At 49.6% G+C, this 21,159-nt stretch overlaps 1 long non-coding RNA gene across 1 annotated transcript in view; it reads right to left on the reverse strand.

The window, feature by feature from the left end:
- Window positions 1–375: 375 nt before the first annotated feature.
- The window catches only part of LOC138297235 (uncharacterized), a 92,246-nt gene continuing 71,462 nt past the window's right edge, over window positions 376–21,159 (reverse strand). The window contains exon 3 of the long non-coding RNA XR_011203954.1: window positions 376–625. This is a non-coding gene — a long non-coding RNA (uncharacterized lncRNA). The remainder of the gene's footprint in view (window positions 626–21,159) is intronic.

The following is a 21,159-nucleotide window of genomic DNA, read 5'->3' on the forward strand; positions in this document are numbered from 1 at the left end:
GTAGGAAATGAGGGGGATCCAGTAAGATTCCATATCGGGTGTTCTGTCTGTTTAAGCTCAACGTCTATCAATGCCTCACAGGCACAGGTGTGTGTGTCAATGTATTTCAGGTATGTGCACTACAGGGTATCTATTTTTCATCACTCCTTTTTCCGAATGCACTGCAGTGCTTACAAACAAGCACTTTCTCCCTTATTTGAGGATTTGATTTACGGTAGTAAATCAAATCCTCCTTGAATATCTGGGAGTATTTCTATTCTTCTCCAGTAAGTTTTAGAAGAAACATAAAAATACACACACTTTTGAGAGGCATGAACAGACAAGGGAGCTCAGATGTTTACAACACTGACAGCTTTTATTATGCCGGGCCTGGGATCCCGGCTGGCCCCAGTGAAATAGGCTACATTTGTCCAGGTGTCATTTGCCTACACCGGGACACATTCAAGAGTGCCCACAAAGTTGTCTGCTTTCTATTCAGAGCAGCAACCTGCAGGTGGTGAGCCGGCTTTCTTATTTTCACTTCCACTTGAGTCCAAAACAAAAACCTAATTTGAAGATCGCTGAGCCATCCTTTTGCTTCCATGTCATCCTGGCTGGGAGCCAGCTGAAGATTAACGTGTAGGTGCTAAAGCAATGGAGGGAAACAAAGACACAGCTTGTTATTTCGGAAGTACGTAAAAAAAAAACTATGATTTGGAGGTAGTTTTTGTGACACTGTTCAACCCCTGTATATAAGAGATATGCAGGCACTGTATGAATGTGAGATGTCTGGATTAATATGAGTAATTACACAAATAACAATTTAAACAGCATTCACTAATTTATTTTTATTTAATTCTTTTATAGCACTACTCAACCCAATGCCCGGCATATCACATGCTTATATTATACAGAGACAATAAATCATAAGAGTGTGTAAGCCAATGTACAGGCTACAGAACATAAAGATATCAAGGTGTATGAGCAACTTACTGCCACTTACTGTCCATACTGGTATACATTATATGTTATATAATGTGTTATATGTTATATGTTAAGAGTGCATGCTCGGGAGAAACACAAAGTATCAATTTAAAACAATGCAGTTTTGGAGGTTGTGTCTACTTATACAACTTTGTTATTAACCAAAGGATCCCTTTTTAGCAAACTTAAAATAACAATAGATTGAGAAAAAATATGTCTCTAAACCCATGCCTTGCAGTTTGCATGTTTCTGGGTCGTAGCTCCCTGTGTTATCCTAGAAGGATTGTAACCTACATACTGCAAGTAACAAAAGGATCTGTGTTAAAATTAGTAACCCACTTGCCTATCTACATAAAATAGAAATCTGTGATCTGCCTGTTACCTGATGTGCTTTGTAGGAGACACATTAACCTTCTATGCTACCTAATGACTCACAAATGTGACTAGATAAAACCCAGATCTCTTGAGTAAGTAAATTAACCACCAGAGTTATCTTACCATTATTATTATCCCCCGACATTTGTTGGGCATACAATAACCCTGTAAGATATTTTAAAATGCAGCCTCTTTGTGACAATAAAGTAATACCCGACAAATTTACTTTCACATTTGTCCTTGTTGCCAATTTATGTGCAGCAGAGTTTTTTTTTTCTTAAATGAATGTATACGTTGACTGTCAGATACTGTTTTTCCTGGTTCATCCTCATGCCCCCCCTCTTTACTTCTGCCACACCTGGACCCCCAATTTATGGGGTTCTCTTGCAAAATGTTCCCAATTCCAGCACTGTACAAAGCTTTATGAAGCAATTGTTTTAGTACAGTTCAATATTATATTAAAATAATTATAGTAATCATATATATTTTTTTAATCATTTAAAATGATGTAATTTTAAATGTTGAACTAATTTAATCACACTAGATTTTTAGTTAGCTATCTTTGTTATTTTAGCAACGGTTTTCTGTGGGAAGCCCTTTGATGTTAGCTGTAACAATTTTTCTTTGCGTTACATGTGAGACCAGACTATGGCCCAGTAATGTCTGCAAAGGTAGGGTCTTGAACACCCCAGTGAATCTCACACACCCATACAGCCACTCACAGACCCACAAAACCACTCGCACACCCACTCACAGATTCACACAGCCCCTCATCCACCCACTTACACACTCATGCCCCCACTTAAACACCCATACAACCGCTCATACACCCACTCACACATCCTTACAGCCACTCGCACACACACTCACACGCCAACTCAAACTCCCACTCACAGACCCACACAGCCATTCACACATGCACTTACATACCGACTCACATACTCACACAACCACTCATACAGCCACTCACACACCCATACAGCCACTCAAACACCGACTCAGAGATCCACAAAACCACTTAGAGACCCACACAGCCACTCACTCACACACCCACGCAACCACTCACACACCCAGATAGCACACAATGGGCTGGATACACCAAGCCAGTTATCCAGGCCAAAGATTTTACCTTCTGACTTAGGGCCTGATTACAACTTTGGCAATCAATGGACTGCCATGGTGGTGGCGACAGTCCGACCACCGTCAGGTTGGCAGTCGGACCACCGTATTACAATGCATGCGGTTCTATAGACAAAAGACTGCTGCAGTCCCGCCGGCACCACAGGCAGCGCAGGCCGCCGCTGCCACGAGATAAGCCAGTGAGACTGTCGGAGGACGTACCGCTAGTTCTTGCACCACATATTATGCTGTTGCTTTCCGCCAACGTCACTGTGGAGGTCCAACCACCACATCCCAGCTGGTGGAAACAGAGGCATATAAATCAGGAAATCACCTGTAGGCAGCTTCACACATCCTGTGCTGCCATGGAGTCGATCCTACATGTCATGCCGCTGCTGATAGAAGGAGCCCAAAATCAACGCCTTTGTGGGCGAAAGCCACGGTAAGACCACATACCTACCCGTGTCTCCATACTCAACAGCAAATCGATGCACCGCCATTGACCTGGTATGGGGGCTGTGCTCTGTGCACCAAGTATAATTTTGTGTGTCCCGGATCGGAGTTGTACACAACATAGGACATAATCACAGCCCCATGATGCCATGTTTGGGCAGGTCACTGACACTGCACCACCACACTCCACAAAACCAGACATGTCTGCACATCCCAGTTTCAGGGACAGTGAAGTGTACATAATGTGTCACACAACAGCAACACCACATAAATATCACACCTACAAGTTGAACTGACACCCTCACATTGCTCACACGCCTTGGCCTTTCATGATATTGAAGACACATATGTATGGATATCTCATTTAACCCAAACACCCCTTCCATGCAACATCCCTGTAATGGACCCGCACATATCACGCACATTGTAAGAGAATGTAATGTAGTGAATCCTATTTTGTTTTATTGGGACTCAGGAGGTTGGCTTAACCCTTTGGCTTGCAGTCCTGTGCCCAGTCACCTAGTGACTTTTAACCTACTTAGCGTGCTCTATTTTAGTCCTTTTATTTTATTATTTCTTTTTAAATGGCCGCTATTGTTTATTGTTAGAGAAATGTTTGGATTTGCATTATCAGTGCCACTCTGTGAAGGCATCACTATCAGTGTCATGATCAATTGCTATATGTAGGTATTCACATCATGTCCCTTTCTCACTTATGTGTGATGGGAACATAATGTACACCTGTTGGGTAGTGTTTACATAATTGCTGCCACAAGTCTGCCTCCTTATCAATTGTTTGGGAACATGCCTGCATCAGGGGTCCTACATGATCTGTATAAATACATCTCACCCGGACAAGGTAATTAGAGGGATTCCTTCCAGATGCCATCTACGCTGCACGTCACCTTGATGCAGAACTCAGCCTCATGTCACCATGGGGTCTGACCTAAAGACCTCATTCCAAGGTAATGAGGGTTGGGGAGCGCTTCTCATGGACATGGTACTGGCACATTAGGTTTATCACACCTAACTCTCAGTAGGTTAGCGATTAGGTTCTCCAAGCTCTCAGTAGGTTAGGAATTCGGTTCTCCATGCTAAGAATTTTGCAATCCATGTTCATTGCAAGATGGTGGTGGTCTTTGTATTCATGACTCTCATCTTCACAATTATGCTTCTTTTATTGTTCTTTATCCTAATCATTGCAGCGCATGCATTTTATCGTAGATTGCAGTCCTTTTAATAAATATATTGAAAACTCTCCTGCATCTCCTTCATTGCCTGTGTGTGACTGAGACTTATTACTAACGTGAGAAAAGGGTAACTTTCGTTTCACCATGACTCCTCTGAGATGTCGCAATCTAGAGTCCATGAGTGTGGCTGCCAGAAGAACGAGTTACTTACCTTCGGTAACGACTTTTCTGGTGGATACATTAGCTACCTGTGGATTCCTCACCTAATGAATTCTCCCATGGCGCCAGCATTCGACGGAAATCTTCTTCCTAGTCTCTGCACGTCGACGAGGACGTCACTCTAGCCCACGCGACGCCGTCTGATGTCATACAGGCAATAAGAGGTCCTCGACGACGTGCCGACGTCAGTACCAATCATTTTTTACGTGCATGAGAACAACCAGGCAATGCAATGAAAGAGCAAGGCAACATCCCATAACATTGTAAAATACACAACATTGCATGAATAGCTGTAAATCTTTTATATATATATATATAACTCTCTCTTTTAAAAAAAATATATATACACATCAAGTATATACACAAAGATATATACATATATAAATATATTATACACAACATCTATTGCACCCTCGAAGACCAAGAGGAGCGCACTCAAGGATTACTTGGTAAGACCAGAAAGGCAACGGGGAGGCGGGTGGGACTGTGAGGAATCCACAGGTAGCTAATGTATCCACCAGAAAAGTCATTACCGAAGGTAAGTAACTCGTTCTTCTGATGAATACAACTACCTGTGGATTCCTCACCTAATGAATAGAGTCCCAAAGCAGTACCACGCCTGGCGGTGGGAGCCTAAATGGTCAAACCAAGAAATCCTGCAGCACTGACCGTGCAAAATGGCCGTCCCTTCTAACCTCAGAATCCAAACAGTAATGTTTTGCAAAAGTGTGAAGGGACGACCAAGTTGCGGCCTTGCAGATGTCGACCACAGGAACACCTCTGGCCAAGGCCGAAGTGGCCGACTTAGCTCTGGTGGAATGAGCTCTAATGCCCTCAGGAGGATCCTTCTTTGCCAAAGAGTAACAGATTTTAATGCAAAGAACAACCCACCTGGATAGTGTTCTCTTGTGGACTGCCTTTCCTCTCCTCTTGCCCACGTATCCAATAAACAGCTGATCCTCCAGCCTGAAATCCTTTGTTCTATCAATAAAGAAGCTCAACGCCCTCTTTGGGTCCAGACGGTGCAGTCTTTCTTCCTCTTTGGAAGGATGAGGCGGAGGATAGAACGTGGACAAAGTAATTGCCTGAGCCAAATGGAAAGGTGAAACAACCTTCGGGAGGAAAGCAGCCTTGGTCCTCAACACCACCTTATCCCCATAAAAAGTTGTATAAGGGGGCTTTACTGATAAGGCCTGCAAGTCACTCACTCTCCTTGCTGATGTTATAGCTATCAGGAAGACTGTTTTTAAAAACAAATACCTTAAGGGGCAAGAATGCATAGGTTCAAAAGAGGACCCCATAAGGAAAGTCAGGACCAAGGACAAATCCCATTGCGGCATAACGAATGGTTTTGGAGGATATTTATTTAGAAGACCTTTCAAGAATCTGATAACAATAGGGGATTTAAATAAAGATGGTTGGTCTGGAAGACATATGAAGGCTGACAAGGCCGATAAATAACCCTTAATGGTAGCCACTGCACAACCTTTCTGCGCTAGAGACAGAGCAAAAGACAAAACGTCCGATAGATGAGCATGTAAGGGATCAATCTGCCTCTCTCCAGACCACGCAACAAATTTAGACCATCTATTAGCGTAGATAGATTTAGTGGAGTGTCGCCTGGCCGCTAATATAACATCCACTACCTCAGGCGGGAGAGAGAAAGAACTCAGGTTGCCCCGTTCAATCTCCAGGCATGTAGGTGCAGACTCTGGAGGTTGGGGTGTAAAACCTGCCCCTGCGACAGCGAGAGGAGGTCTGCCCTGAGAGGGAGACGGAGCGGAGGGCACATTGAGAGTTGGAGAAGGTCGGAGTACCATACCCTCCTTGGCCAATCCGGAGCTATTAGGATGACTAGAGCCCGGTCCTGGCGAATCTTCCTCAATACTCAAGGAATCAAGGGTATGGGAGGAAACGCGTAAAGCAACTGGCCGCACCAGGTTATTTGAAACGCGTCCCCCAACGCTCCCTGCATCGGATACTGGAGGCTGCAGAATAACGGACAATGCGCGTTCTCTCGAGTGGCAAACAGATCTACCCGAGGAAACCCCCACCTCTGGAAGATTAAACGGACTTGATCTGGATGGAGACGCCACTCGTGGTCTGCCGAGAATTGGCGACTGAGACTATCCGCACGCACGTTTAAGACTCCGGCCAGATGGTTTGCTATCAAGCAAATCTGATGGTCCTTTGCCCAGGACCATAGTCGAAGAGCTTCTCTGCAGAGAAGGTACGACCCCACTCCTCCCTGCTTGTTTATGTACCACATCGTGGTAGTATTGTCCGTTAGGACCTGTACCGACTGACCACGAAGGGAAGGGAGGAAGGCCTTGAGAGCCAGACGTACAGCCCGTAACTCTAACAGATTGATGTGAAACATCTGTTCCTCTGGAGACCAAAGGCCTTTGATCTCCAGATCCCCCAGATGAGCTCCCCACCCTAGAGTGGAAGTATCCGTTATGACTGTGGCCACTGGTGGCGACTGCTCGAACGGCTTTCCTTGTGAAAGATTGTTGCTTGCAATCCACCACTTCAAATCCACAGCAGCATCTCTGGAGATCTTGACAGTACTCTCTAGATCCCCTTTGTGTTGAGACCACTGCCTTCGGAGGCACCACTGAAGAGCCCTCATGTGCCAGCGAGCATGCGTGACCAACAGAATGCAGGAGGCAAACAGACCGAGCAGACGAAGGACCTTGAGGACTGGAACTACCGCTCCATTTCGAAACATTGGAACCAAATCCTGAATATCTTGAATCCGCCGAGGCGGAGGAAAGGCCCGACCCAATGTTGTATCCAGTACTGCCCCTATGAACAGGAGGCGCTGAGAGGGCTCTAGGTGAGATTTGGGCTCGTTCACCGAAAAACCCAGGTCGAACAACAACTGGGTTGTTGACTGCAGATGATGCGACACAAGCTCCGGGGACTTGGCTTTGATCAACCAGTCGTCCAAGTAAGGGAATACTGCTATCCCCTTCCTTCTGAGTTCTGCCGCAACCACCGACATCACCTTCGTGAAGACTCGAGGTGCTGAAGTAAGACCAAACGGAAGGACCGCAAACTGATAGTGCTGCGATCCCACCACAAACCGGAGATACTTCCTGTGTGACTTGAGTATCGGGATATGAAAGTAAGCATCCTGCAAGTCGACAGACACCATCCAGTCTTCCTTGTTCAACGCCAAAAGCACCTGTGCTAGGGTCAGCATCTTGAACTTTTCCTGCTTGAGGAACCAATTCAAGATCCTCAGGTCCAGGATTGGTCTCAAACGACCATCCTTCTTGGGAATCAGGAAATACCTTGAGTAACATCCTCGACCCCTTTCCTGCTCTGGGACCAACTCCACCGCGCCCTTTGAAAGGAGGGCTTGTACCTCCTGTTCTAGCAACAGGAGGTGTTCTTCTGAACAATAAGAAGGGCGGGGTGGGATGAGGGGCGGGAACTCCCGAAAGGGAAGGGTGTAGCCTTTTCCCACAATACTGAGAACCCAAGTGTCCGTTGTAACAGTCTTCCATTTGGTGAGAAAATGCTGTAATCTTCCCCCTACAGGAGAGGAGTGAGTGGGGAATGGTTGAAGCCTAAGGCTGCTTCCCCTGCTGCACCCCGCCAGAGGATGAGGAAGAGGCAGAGTGCTGCTGAGAGGCTCCTCTGGTGCGGACCCTACCTCTCCCTCTAAAAGATCTATAGGGATGGGAAGAGGCAGGTTGCTGATATCTTCCCCGAAAGGAAGAGGAGGAAGAGCCACGCCCAAATCCACGAAACCTCCTGAAAAATCTGGAAGAGGCCGTGGAAGAAGGAGCTTGGAGCCCTAACGACTTAGCCGTGGCCCTGCTCTCCTTAAAACGTTCCAAGGCCGAATCAGCCTTGGCTCCAAACAGTTTGTCCCCATCAAACGGGAGATCCAACAATGTGGACTGTACATCCGCAGAAAAGCCCGAGTTACGGAGCCAGGCCTGCCTCCTTGCCACCACAGTTGTGCCCATTGCTCTGGCCACCGAGTCGGTCGTATCCAGTCCAGTCTGGATAATCTGGGTCGCAGCAGCCTGGGCATTTGAAACAACGTCCAAAAGACCCTGGGGAAGCTCTGTAAATGACGAGGAAATGTCATCCATCAGAGCATGAATATACCTCCCAGGATACAGGTTGCGTTGGTGGCCTTCAACGCCAGACTGCAGGACGAAAAAATCTTCTTGGACTGCGCCTCCAGTTTCTTTGAATCTCTGTCCCCAGGCACCGTCGGGAAAGAACCAGGCGCTGACTTGGATGAACAGGAGGCCTGCACCACCAAGCTCTCCGGCGTAGGGTGCCTAGACAGAAAACCAGGGTCAGTTGGAGCCGCCCGATACCTCCTGGCCACGGCCCTGTGAACTGCTGGGGAAGATGCCGGCCTCTTCCACACCTCTAACACCGGATCCAGCAGAGCGTCATTAAATGGCAAAAGAGGCTCTGCCGCAGCTGAGGCCGGATGTAGCACCTCTGTTAGAAGGTTTTGTTTTGCCTCCATCACCGGCAAAGGCAGGTCCAAAAAACTAGCTGCCTTCCGTTCTACTGCGTGAAAGGAAGCAGCCTCCTCAGTATATTCTCCTGGGGATGAAAGATCCCACTCAGGGGAAGTGTACAGCCCACTGGCCGACTCCAGACCACGCAGCCCATCACCCGAGTCCTCTAGCTCTCCTTCTTCCAGGGCTCGTTGGTACTCCTGCTCTTCTAATACACGGAGAGCACGTCTCCTCGAATGAAGCCGTTGCTCAATACGTGGAGTCGACAATGCCTCCGCCGAAGTCGAAGATCGGCGCCGATCTTCAGAAGCCACAGACGCCGCGTCCGGCGCCACAGGTAACTTCGGCGCCGACGAAAGAGCAGTCGAAGCAGATGGACCCACCGGAGTCACAGGCCGAAATCCCGACGTCGACGGGATGGAAATCCCCGGGGCCAATCCCTCTGAAGCCACCGGAGCGGCCACCGGCGCCGACACCGGCGCCGAGCCCACGTTCCCAAAAGGGAGAAAGGGCATAAAGGGTGCCGGCCGAAGAGGCGCAGGATCACCCAATGAAAAGGCCAAAGGCCCAGCCGGAGCACCCCCTGGAGCCATCTGTTGGAAGATGGCATACATCGCATTCAAGAATGTGGAACTATCGGCTCCAGGGGTGGGAAAAGCCGGATACTGGGGTGCCTGTCTCGGAGGCGACCCCGACGCCGGCCTCGACGTCTGCGACGCCGGAGATAACACCTGAGGCTCCAATACCTCAATCACCGACGCCTGTCCAGGTGAAGTCGGAGACGCCGGAGAGGGCAACGGCGTCGAAGGATGAGGCGTAACTGTGGGACTGATCTCCCATGTCCTTCGGCGCCGATCCGAAGACCTGGAACGAGTCTCCTTGCTCGAATGACGCCGAGATTCTCTACGGCGCCGGGAGTCTCGATGACGCCGATGTCTTGGCGAAGAAGACTTCTTGTGATGCTTCTCTTTTTTCGATTTCGCCATAAACAGCTTCGCCTCACGTTCCTTGAGGGCCTTTGGATTCATGTGCTGGCATGAATCACAAGTCGAGACGTCGTGGTCGGAGCTCAAACACCAAAGGCAGTCGGAATGAGGATCCGTCACTGACATCTTGCCTCCACACCCACGACAAGGCTTGAATCCAGACGTTCTCTGCGACATTATTACCACAGAGAAAGACTACGCAGCAAAAATACACTGTAACCACAAAAGTAACAGTTGCTCCCTCGAAGATAACCGTTTCGAATGCACGGAAAAAAGGGAACTGACGTCGGCACGTCGTCGAGGACCTCTTATTGCCTGTATGACGTCAGACGGCGTCGCGTGGGCTAGAGTGACGTCCTCGTCGACGTGCAGAGACTAGGAAGAAGATTTCCGTCGAATGCTGGCGCCATGGGAGAATTCATTAGGTGAGGAATCCACAGGTAGTTGTATCCATCAGAAATCACCTTTTACAGTTTGGGTTTTTGGTGAGTTACTGCTTGTGATCCAGGAGGGTTGGGCTCAGACAGTTGTGACTTGTTGTAGGAGTGGCTTAGTCACCTACAAACAAAAGTGCTGTCATTCCTAAACCATCAGTCTCACCTAGGAGCAAGAGTCTAACTACAATATGACACCACCAACTATGGTGTTTTGGCACTAATTTGTGGATATACTGAATATCTCTGTCTCATACACAGCATGTACCCTAACTACCATTTTATGGAGCTGTCCGTGGTCTTAGGGAAAATCTTCCTCAGGTGAATGGGAGGCCCCTAACTAGGCTGTAGGTTGTTCAAGCTTGAACTCTTAAAAGGAATTTCTCCCCATTTGGTGTTCTATCTCTGCACCCATTATTCAACGTGGCTAACCCCTTAGACATTTCAGAAAATGTCTGACACCCTTTAACACAACATCTAGAAGCTTGTGGCTTAACAGATGAGGGTGTGGATGTCACATTTATTGTGGAAGCTCATAATGCATACCAAACAGAAACATTCTACTCTTGGGTCACCTTTCCTGAAAAAGATGACAGAACACATACACGTCACACATATAAAATAGCGAATCTACCGCAGCGGTACCAAGGTTACCGGTATTTAGAAATACTGCTTTCCTATCGAGAACATCAAAATTGGCTCAATGGTGCCCTATCACATACAATACAACTTGTGAGATTAGGTCCATTGAGCAATGACTGACCAAAGTGGCCTAAGTTTGCCATATACACACACACACACACACCATATCCTGGTGTACAGACTATGCAAATAGCTGATGTTCGCGCACTTTATAATGAGCTAGTACAACTCTATAGACGATTGGTACAATTTGCTATGCAGACTTTGAATACCGCCCAGCACGGGCTGCACCAGCTGGTCACCAATTGGCCATTACTGGGATTAATCCACAAACAGTACATTCTATCATGGGCAAAGCACCCACGGAACGTGAAAAGATTCCGTTCTGAATAGTACAAAAAACTAACAAGCTGGAAGCAGTGTTTCCCCTTACGGGACCCCAAGATAAACAGAATTCTTCCAATGTGCTTGCCATTTGGAATAGTTCCCTCAGTGGATAACTGCATCGTATGGGGTACAAACTTTGCTGTAATTTACACTAACACGCATGGTATCCCAACACTTTGCCAATTTACCAGAAGTGTTAAAACAAATTCATAATGTGCAGGGGGCTGCTCCAGCCCTAGATTTGGGGGTGAAGCTGATGCGTAACTTTGACACAGTCTCCTCAATAATACTCAGTGACATTAAAGGGGAAGCAATAGCGTTGGCTGTACGCCAGCGGCTCCCGAAGATTCCACAGTTGGAATAGCAGCGTCTACCACAGAAAATGATTTCCGACACCTACACTAGTATAGGATGGGATAGTTTGGGAGTCAAGCTGAAGAAGCCTGAAATTCAGAGTACCACTGCTAAGGACGGTACTAAACAAGTACAAACAAGAGGGTTCTAAAAAATGCTGGAATAAACAAAAACAAAATAAAGACAGAAGAAGTAAGAGAGCATCCGGAGAGCTCCGAAAGGAGATATATGCCCTCATTACAACCCTGGTGGTCTGTGATAAAGTGGCGGTAACTACCACCAAATTATGACCATCGCGGTTAGATCTACGAAATACAGCCAATGTACCACACCGACCGTCAGGGCGGAAACAACAGGCACCACGGCGGTAGCGGCCTACAGCCAGGTGGAAGTCAAAGTTCGGCCCACCATATTACAATAATGCAATCTGCCACCTTTTCTGGGGTGGTACCAACGACATCAAAAGCCTGGCAGAAACAGACCTTAGAAGTGAAAGGACTCACCATTCGAGACACAGGGAAGAACCACGCCGCCATGCAACCCAAACTGCATGTTTTTCTGATGATATTCTACTATCTGCTCCACCATGAACACCAACGCTGGCGAAGATGACGACGGTGAGTACAGCAGATTAGCACATAAGGGAGGGGTGGAGGAAAATGTGAGTGACACACACACGCACCATACACCCCACACACACACACACACACACCATACACAAAACCAGCTGCCCAAAAAAACAAGTTAATCCCCCTAAATGGGCTGAAAAATGCAAGGACAAAACGATTTTAACAAAGTATTTGTAATAAGATCAACACAGTAGAAATGATAACTTAAGCAATATAACAGATATATATATAAATGTTCAGAACAAGGACACAGCCCAGTCCTCATTTTGTGTGGGCCACATGGCCACAGGGCAAAGTCCAAGGCCCCACCTGCATCAACACAGAGAAAACACTGCAGGGGCATCAGTTGGAAAAAAGGCAGGCACCTCAGGGGGATGGTGGGGGGCACCTCAGCCGGGCGCTGAAACAAGACGACTGCTCTGTTCTTGGTCCTGGGGAGTAATGGGCCACAGTTTCTCGAGTGGGAGTCTTGTCTACTGGTTCTGAAGGGGGCAACATGCCCTATGCTTGGTCCTGGGGAGTGATGGGCCACAGTCTCTCGAGTGGGTGCCTTACCCACTGGTTCTGGAGGGGGCATCATGCCTTGTGTTTGGCCCTGGGGACTGATGGGCCACAGTCTCTCGAGTGGGTGTCTTGCCCACTAGTTCTGAAGGGGGCAACATTTCCTATGCTTAGTCCTGGGGAGTGTTTGGCAACAGTCTCTCAAGTGGGTGTCTTGCCCACTGGTTCTGGAGGGGGCAAAATGCCCTGTGCTTGGTCCTGGGGAGTGCATGGCCAAAGTCTCTCGAGTGGGAGTCTTGGCCACTGGTTCTGGAGAGGGCAACATGCGCTGTGCTTGGTCCTGGGGAGAGATAGGCCACAGTCTCTTGAGTGGGTGTCTTGCCCACTGGTTCTGGAGTAAACAGGCCACACAGCAGCCCATGGAGGCAGGATTACATTGCGTCCGCCGGCGGTGATGGCTGCACTGTGGTGGTACTACTGGTGGTGGGAGGCTCCTGCACATCGCCTGCACCCTTGGACGGATGCACTGTGGTGGTGCTGCTGGTGGTGGGAGGCTCCTGCACATACCCTGCACCCTCGGACGGATGTACTGTGGTGGTGCTGCTGGTGGTAGTAGGCTCCTGCACATCCCCTGCCCCCTCGGATGGATGCACAACCATGGTTGGTGGTGGGGGCTCCGTCACAGCTGCTGGTCCCGGCTCCTTGCCCTTCTTGCCTGCTGGGGCAGGCTCCTTGCCCTTCTTGCATGCTGGTGCTGGCTCCTTGGCCTTTCTGGTGACAGGTGCAGGCTCCTTGCCCTTCTTGCCTGCTGGGGCAGGCTCCTTCCCCTTTAAGCTGGCTGGTGCGGGATCCTTCCCCTTCAGTAAATGTGGCTTGGATCCCTTTCCACCACAAGAGGGTGCAGATGGAACTGGGCCCGTGGAGTGTGTGCCTGAGGTGCTTGGCTGGGTTTGTGATACCCTGTCCATACCTGCAGGACGAGGGGGAGGGGGAGGTGGAGGGAAGAGGTCAGTGGTGGGTAAGAACAGTTTTTTAGCAACATTTGGGTGGGAAGAGGGAGAAGGAATGGGAGTGGAGGATGAGTGAGTGGTTGTTGGAGGTGTCTGTCTGCTGGATTTGGGTGCAGGTGCATCGGCTGTATGCTGTTGTGAGGTGTATGGCTGTTGGGTGTCTGAGTGCTTGCGTTTGTGTACTTTAGGAGGGGGGCAGACGCAGTGGGTGAGGACACAGGGGACATGGGTGTTGTGGAGGTGTCTGCCTGTGAGGTGTGTGTTCTACTTGATGTGGTGATGATGCTGGTAGCAGATGATGATGTAGTGCATGCAGGTGTGAGTGTGGACGTAACTAGGTTGAAGGAGGAGGAGGAGGAAGAGGGGGAGACAGTGGATGTTGTGTCTGCAACTCGATGGTGTTTGTGTGAGTGCCTGTGTATTGAAGTGTGGTGCTTGTGTTTGCCTGTGACACTCTTGGGTGTTGTCTTGTGTGCAGACTCGTCTGTATGTGTGCCTAGGATGGGGTGGGGTTGAGGAGAATGGGCCTGGGCAGTGGAAGTTGGAGGGGGGGGCGGTAGAAACAGGGACAATGGCTGCCATCAGAGAGGAGGCCAGAACCTGAATCGATCTCTGTTGGGCCGCCAATCGAGTGTGAATGCCCTCCAGGAATGCATCAGATTGTTGCATCTGGGCTGCCAGCCCCTGGATGGCATTCACAGTGGTTGACTGCCCTACAGAGATGGATCTCAGGAGGTCAATAGCCTCCTCACTCAGGGCAGCAGGGCTCACTGGGACAGGGCCTGAGGTGCTAGGGCGAAGGAGATGCCCACCCTCCTGGGTGAGCGGGCACGGGCAACTCAATGAGGGGCTGCTGGGAGGGCGGTGCTGGTACGGGGTTGGCGGTTGTACCTGTACCTGGGGTGGTCACAGAAGTGTCCCAGCACTTCAGATACAGAGGTATCTGTGTCTGAAGTGTCCCCTCCAGTATTGTGGTGCTCCCTTCGCCCTCTATTTCACTGGCGCCCTCACTGTCGGTGGACTCTGCCTCCTGGGTCCTGTGGGATGCAGCTCCCTGTGTTGCCGGTACCTTTACTCCTCCGCCAGATGATGCTAATGCACATAAGGACAGAATGACAAAACAAGAAACAGGGAGAAGAGACAAAAGATACCTTGGGTCAATGGCTGCACCAACACCACTGTTGGCGTACACAGCACACTCAGACACAGGAAACAGGCCTACGCACTATACATTGCACTACCAGTGATATTGCTAGCCACCAAGGCATGGAGAGGGGCACACACAGGCAAATGCAGCACATCTGGGACTAAAGCAGCCCTGACCAGTAATGCATGCCTACGAGCTAGGTTGCAGGAATATCCCTTCAGAAACCTAGCCACCAGGGGACCCTCGCTGCAATGTCAGGTCTGGCCTAGGGGCACCCATTGGAATACATCCACCACCCGGATACCACCCTACCATGCGTAAGTTGTAATGATGGGCACTGTACTCACCCCCCTTGTGGCTGCTCTGATGCCCTCAAGCGCCCATCCAGCTCTGGATGGGCCACCGCCAGTATGCGGGCCATCGGGGGGTCAGGGTTCGACGGGCACCCCTAACTCGTTGGGAGGCCATCCCCAGCTGGGCCTCTGCCGGGCCCACCGTCTCAGGTCCGACCACCGTTTGCGACAGTGGGTGGCTCCATCTGCCATAGACCCCCAGGGTCCGCTCTTCCTTGGCGTTGGCATGCCATGTACCCTTCCTTTGATGGGCGCTGACCTGCAGAGGCAATACACATAGGGAAATACCATTAGACAACGAGTCCAGCCTGTTACACATATGGCCCACGATGGCACACAACCTGTACGCCGCAAAACAGGACATCCACCCCCCCTTACACGAGGCCTTCACACACACCCCTCCATGCATCCATGCCACATGCATCTTGCCCACAGTGTACTTACCTGTTGGTCTGGAGGCCCATACAGTAGTCTGTACTGGGGTTGGACCCCATCCACCAGTCTCTCCAACTCCTCCGAAGTGAAGGCTGGGGCCATTTCCCCGGTCACACGGGCCATGGTAGGTTCCAGACACAGGTCACAGCAGCACACGCAGTGTAGGTGTTCTCCTATGGAAGCTCAGGTAGCAAGTGAGGAATCAGATAGAAAATTGCGGTCCCATCTGCGGCGGCGCATATCGTCACCACCGGCGTAGATCACCATTGGCCACTTTAGATCACCATTGGCCGCTGTACCCCATAGGGCCCAATGTTAACCAATGAGGAGTTGCACAGCGGTTCCCGACCACCTCCTGCAACGGTGCATAACGTCAGAGGAATTACCTCACTTCCACCTGTCCCTCCACACAGGACAGGCGAATGCCATTTCAGTGGGGGGGGGCAGGCCTTTGGAATAATGCTACGTCACAAGAGATATCAGCACATACTGGACAAATCACCAATTACATGTTTACAGGATGCAAACTACTGTTGTAGCTCCACTGTTCAGTTTGTGACCGGCTCCTCACTGTTTTGTCCCTTAGATTCCTACTGCTGCAGATGAATAGTTGATGGAGACTTACCCCCGTGTACAGACCCCTGGTGGACTTGACAACACTGAAGCACAGGCACATTATCCTCACCTATAGACTTGACAGGGCCACAATCACAGAGCTGTGTGCCCATTTGGAGACTGTCCTGATATCTGCTATCTGTCACCCCACTGGGATCCCCCCTCTTGTGCAAGTGCTATCAGTACTCCATTTCCTGGCAACTGGTTCTTTCCAAGTGACAGTGGGCTTGGCAGCAGGAATGTCACAGCCAATGTTCTCAATAGTGCTGACAAGAGTGTTGTCTGCTCTGATAAAACACATGTGCAGCTACATTGTTTTCCCCCAGTTTGAGGATTTGGCCACAGTGAAGGCGGAGTTTTATGCAATGGGACAGATCCCCAACATAATTGGGACGATTGATAGAATACATATTGCATTTGCCCCCCCGGTAGAATGAACAGGTGTTCAGGAATTGTAAGAGTTTCCACTCCACGAATGTTCAGATGGTGTGCTTGGCGGACCAGTACATCTCCCACGTCAATGCTAAGTATCCTGGGTCGGTGCATGATGCCTTTGTCCTGAGGAATTGTAGTATCCCAAAGGTGATGGGACAACTACAGAGGCACAGGATGTGGCTAATAGGTGAGCCCTGGTTCCCACCCAGTATATGTTGGTGTATGCCTATGGTGTTGGCCATATAGGATAGTGTGTGGCTAAATGTTGTCCCTCAATATTTGCAGGTGACTCTGGTTACCCAAACCTATCATGGCTGCTGACCCCTGTGAGGAATGCCAGGACAAGGGTATAAAAACGTTACAATAAGGCACATGGGCGAACCAGAAGAATCCTTGAAAGACCTTTGGCCTCCTGAAGGCCAGGTTCCGGTACCTCCATCTAACAGGCGGATCCTTGTGCTACACACCCAAGAAGGTCTGCCAGATAGTAGTGGCATGCTGCATGTTGCATAACCTAGCCCTCAGATGCCATGTCCCATTTCTGCAGGAGGAGGAGACTGGAGATGCCCGTGTGGCAGCAGTGGACCCTGTGGACAGTGAGGATGATGAGGCAGAGGATGAGGATGAGGACAACAGAACATCTGTGATCCGTCAATACTTCCAATGACACACAGGTAGGACAGTGTTACTTTACATTTCAATGACTTTGGTTGTAATCTGTGTAGCAATGGCATGCTGATATTTACCACTTCTATGCCCACTTACTGTTCCCTCTGGCAATTCATTTTGCAGATGTTGGTGACCTGACACATACTTCTGGTGACTACAGCCAGCTACAGCTCATTAATATATACTCCTTCTCTGCGCAGTTAATTTGCAGTGTTTATACCTGTTTCAATGAATACATATTTGATATACTTGACATACTCCAAATGGATTTTTTTCAAAGGGTGTTTATTGAAGTGCTAACATATAGGGTGAAAGTGCAATGGGATAGGTGATGATGGAGGGAAGTCCAGGGTATTTTTCCAGTCTGTTTGTTGCACAGTTGCATTGTCCAAGGGGTCATAGGTAGGGGAGCAATGGCAGTTCAAGGTGGACAGGGTGACTGTGTGGGACACAAGGGTGAAAATCAGGAGAGTCTCATTTCCTGGCGGGGGTCTTGGCAAGTGTCTCTGGTTTCTGTCTGGATCGCAGCGAACGTTTGCAGGTGGTCCACCTTCTGCCGGGGGGTGGGGGGGGTGTGCGCTGGTGACCTGTGAGTCCTGTGGCGGGGCCTCCTAGCCACTAGCGACAGCGGAGGTGGAAGGCTGTTCAGATGTCTGGCTAGTGGCAGGGGCCCGCTGGTGTGAGACTGCCTCCCTCATAATGTTCGCCATGTCTGCCAGCACCCCTCCTAAGGAGATCCGGGTGTTGTTGATGGCCTGCAAGTCCTCTCTTATCCCCTGGTACTGTCCCTCCTGCAGCTGCCTGTTCTCCTGCACGTTGTCCAGGATCTGGCCCATTGTGTACTGGGAATGTTGATAGGCTCCCAGGATCAAAGCGAGTGCCTCCTGGAGAGTCGGTTCCCTGGGCCTGTCCTCCTACTGGCGTACAGCTGTCCTATCAGTTTCCCTGGTGTCCTGTGCCTCTGTTTCCTGAACCGTGTGCCCACTGCCACTGACCCCAGGTCTCTAATTGTCTTGTGTGCGAGGTGTAGCCTAGGGTTGCTGTAGAGGTGGACACACTGCTGATTGATGCATCCTGGGGACAGAGGTGTGGGTTTTGATCCAAAACTTCAAAAACAAGAATTTCTCTAATACGAACAGGAGTACCCCACACTTCTCAACAACTTACCACTTGATAGTAACCAAACTGTCATTTACACTGATGGTTCAGCACAACCTGCTGTAGGTACAAAACATCAATACTCAGCCGCTTGCGCAGATGTGAGCGGAGTGATGAATGATGGTGTCTTCAACCCTCAGAGGACCTACACGCAGACCAAGACCAGAGATTAGATCTCATCAAAGCAGTGCATGAGTGTGCTGCATCTGCTCATGCTGGTGTTGCAGCCACAATGTCACTCTTATAGAAATGTTTCTGGTGCCAGGTCTATACAAACGGACCAAGCAATATGTCCTTTACTGTGACATTTGCCAACAAATAAAGGGCTCAAACATCAAACGCCCACCGCAGACATACCTCTTGGTGTCCAATAGGCCACTTCAATGTGTGTACCTCGACCATTGTGGTCCCATATAACCTAATGGTGCATACAAATACATCTTAGTCGCTGTTGATTCTTGTTCTAGGTTCCGGTGGGTATGGCCACAGCGGTCAGCTGACACTCGAACTGTTATAAAAGACTTGCTGGTCTTTATTGGTACATATGCGGTTGCAGCATTCCACTTGGACCAGGGCCCTGCTTTTGCCTCTATGACATTCAAGGACATCATGAGGACGATGGGTGTTGAACTCCATTACTCTTCCAGATATCATCCCGAAGTTTGTGTTGTGGAGAGGAGGAACCATGACCCAAAGCAGTCCTTCACCGCTAGAGTATTGGGTTCTGGCAGCAGTTCGCTTCATCACCTATATGGGGTCCAGAGAGTACTGAATAATCTGCCAAGACGGTCCCTTGCAGGGCGCACTCAATATGAGGTCCTCTTTGGCATACCTATGTATGTCCTAGATCTAGATGCCCTGGAATGGTGGCAGCAGACACAACTTTTGACATAAATGAACATCTCACTGTCTTACAGGAACTTGAGCAATGTTGTGATAATAATTCATCCACCAGTGCTGCCACATCAGAAATAAGGGATTTGCCAACAACGTCTACTGAATTAATTCCTAAAGTTGGGGATCTGGTTCATGAGAAGATTGCTATGAAGAAGGAATTCGTCCCATCCTACAGAGCACCAGTTCCAGTCCTGGGAATACAAGGCACCAGAGCTGTCATTCTACAACCACTGCCTTGTTCCAAAGGGAACAGCTATGTCTCCATTGACAACATAAAATTGCACCATGTGGCCGATCCTGCACAGTAGACCCAGAGGCCCCTTGGGCTCTCTCACTACCCAACAGGACATACCTCTTTAAAGACGAAATAACAACACTTCTGAATATACCAACATGTAAAATAATGCTACAAATACCTCCTCGAGCATGGGAAGGGTGGAGAATGAGCTTCTGCTGATTCCTGTCACCACTTCATTGACAAGAACTGTCCAAGATGTGGCTGTTTTCTACTCCAGTGGAACACAAACTGACGACACTGACTACAATGAACCTCCATGAGAAGTGGAACCACCACAGGAAGGGGCATCAAGTGGACATGACGGGCACCTCAGTGATCCCACTTGAGTGGGGTGGGGTCAGATTTAGGATGGGTGGGTTTGGTTTTGGAAGGCGTGGTCTTAACTTTGGGAGGGGTGGGCTTCTTCTTGGGGTGGGAGGGCTATTGCTGGTTTCAGGGTGTGTGGGAGCAGGTGTGACAGGGGAGAACTTGGATGTGGAAGGGATGGGTCAGGATGTGTGCAGCGTCCTTCTGGGTTTGGGAGGGAGAGGTTTCACAGGGGTAAAGGCAAGTTCAAACAAGAAACTTTATTTGGGAAAACAGGTAGAGTCTGCAGAAGGGATTAGGATTTGAAAGGTTGAGGAAGTGCTTGTGTCAGCTGTAGGTGTTGTTGGTGCTGGTGTGTGTGTCCAAGGTATGCTTGGGTTTGGGTGGTGTCTATTGCATGTGTGAGTGTGGGCATTTGTGTGTCTTGGGGGCTGTGAGGTGGAGATGGGAGTGATGGCTGTGTCTCGGTGTTGGGGTGGTGTCTGGGGGTAAGGTATGTGTGGTGGCTGTGTCTGTGGGTGTAGGGATGGTTTCTGGGGGTATGGTGTGTGTGGTGGCCATGTCTGTGGGTGTTGGGGTGGTGTCTGGGGGTATGGTTTGTGAGCCTGTGGGTGTTGGGGTGGTGTCTGGGGGCATGGTGTGTGGTATGGGTGTCTGTGGGTGTTGGGATGGTGTCTGGGGGAATGGCGAGTGTGGTGGTGTATGTGAGTGACCGGTGAGAGCTTGCGTGCCAGTGTGTCTTGTGATGCTTGTACTTATGTGTGCTGCTTGTGTGCGTTGACGTGGGTGCTTGCAGATGTGTGGGTGTGCTTGGGACAGGTATGGAAAGAGGGAAATTGGATGGGGAAGAGGTAGGTGGTGAGGTGGGATTGTGGGGGGTGGAAGGCTGCCGTGAGTGAGGAGGCCAGAGCCTGAAGAGATCTCTGTAGGTTGGACATGGTGCTATGAATGCCTTCCAGGTACGCAACCACCTGCTGAAGCTGGCTGCCCTGCACCTGGATGTCATTCAGAATGGCAGTCTGAACCACAGAGATACTCCTCAGGAAGTCAATAGCCTCCTCACTCTGGGCAGCAGGGGTAATGGG

This window comes from Pleurodeles waltl, chromosome 5 (assembly GCF_031143425.1).
Source record: "Pleurodeles waltl isolate 20211129_DDA chromosome 5, aPleWal1.hap1.20221129, whole genome shotgun sequence".
NCBI classification, from domain to species: Eukaryota; Metazoa; Chordata; class Amphibia; order Caudata; family Salamandridae; genus Pleurodeles; species Pleurodeles waltl.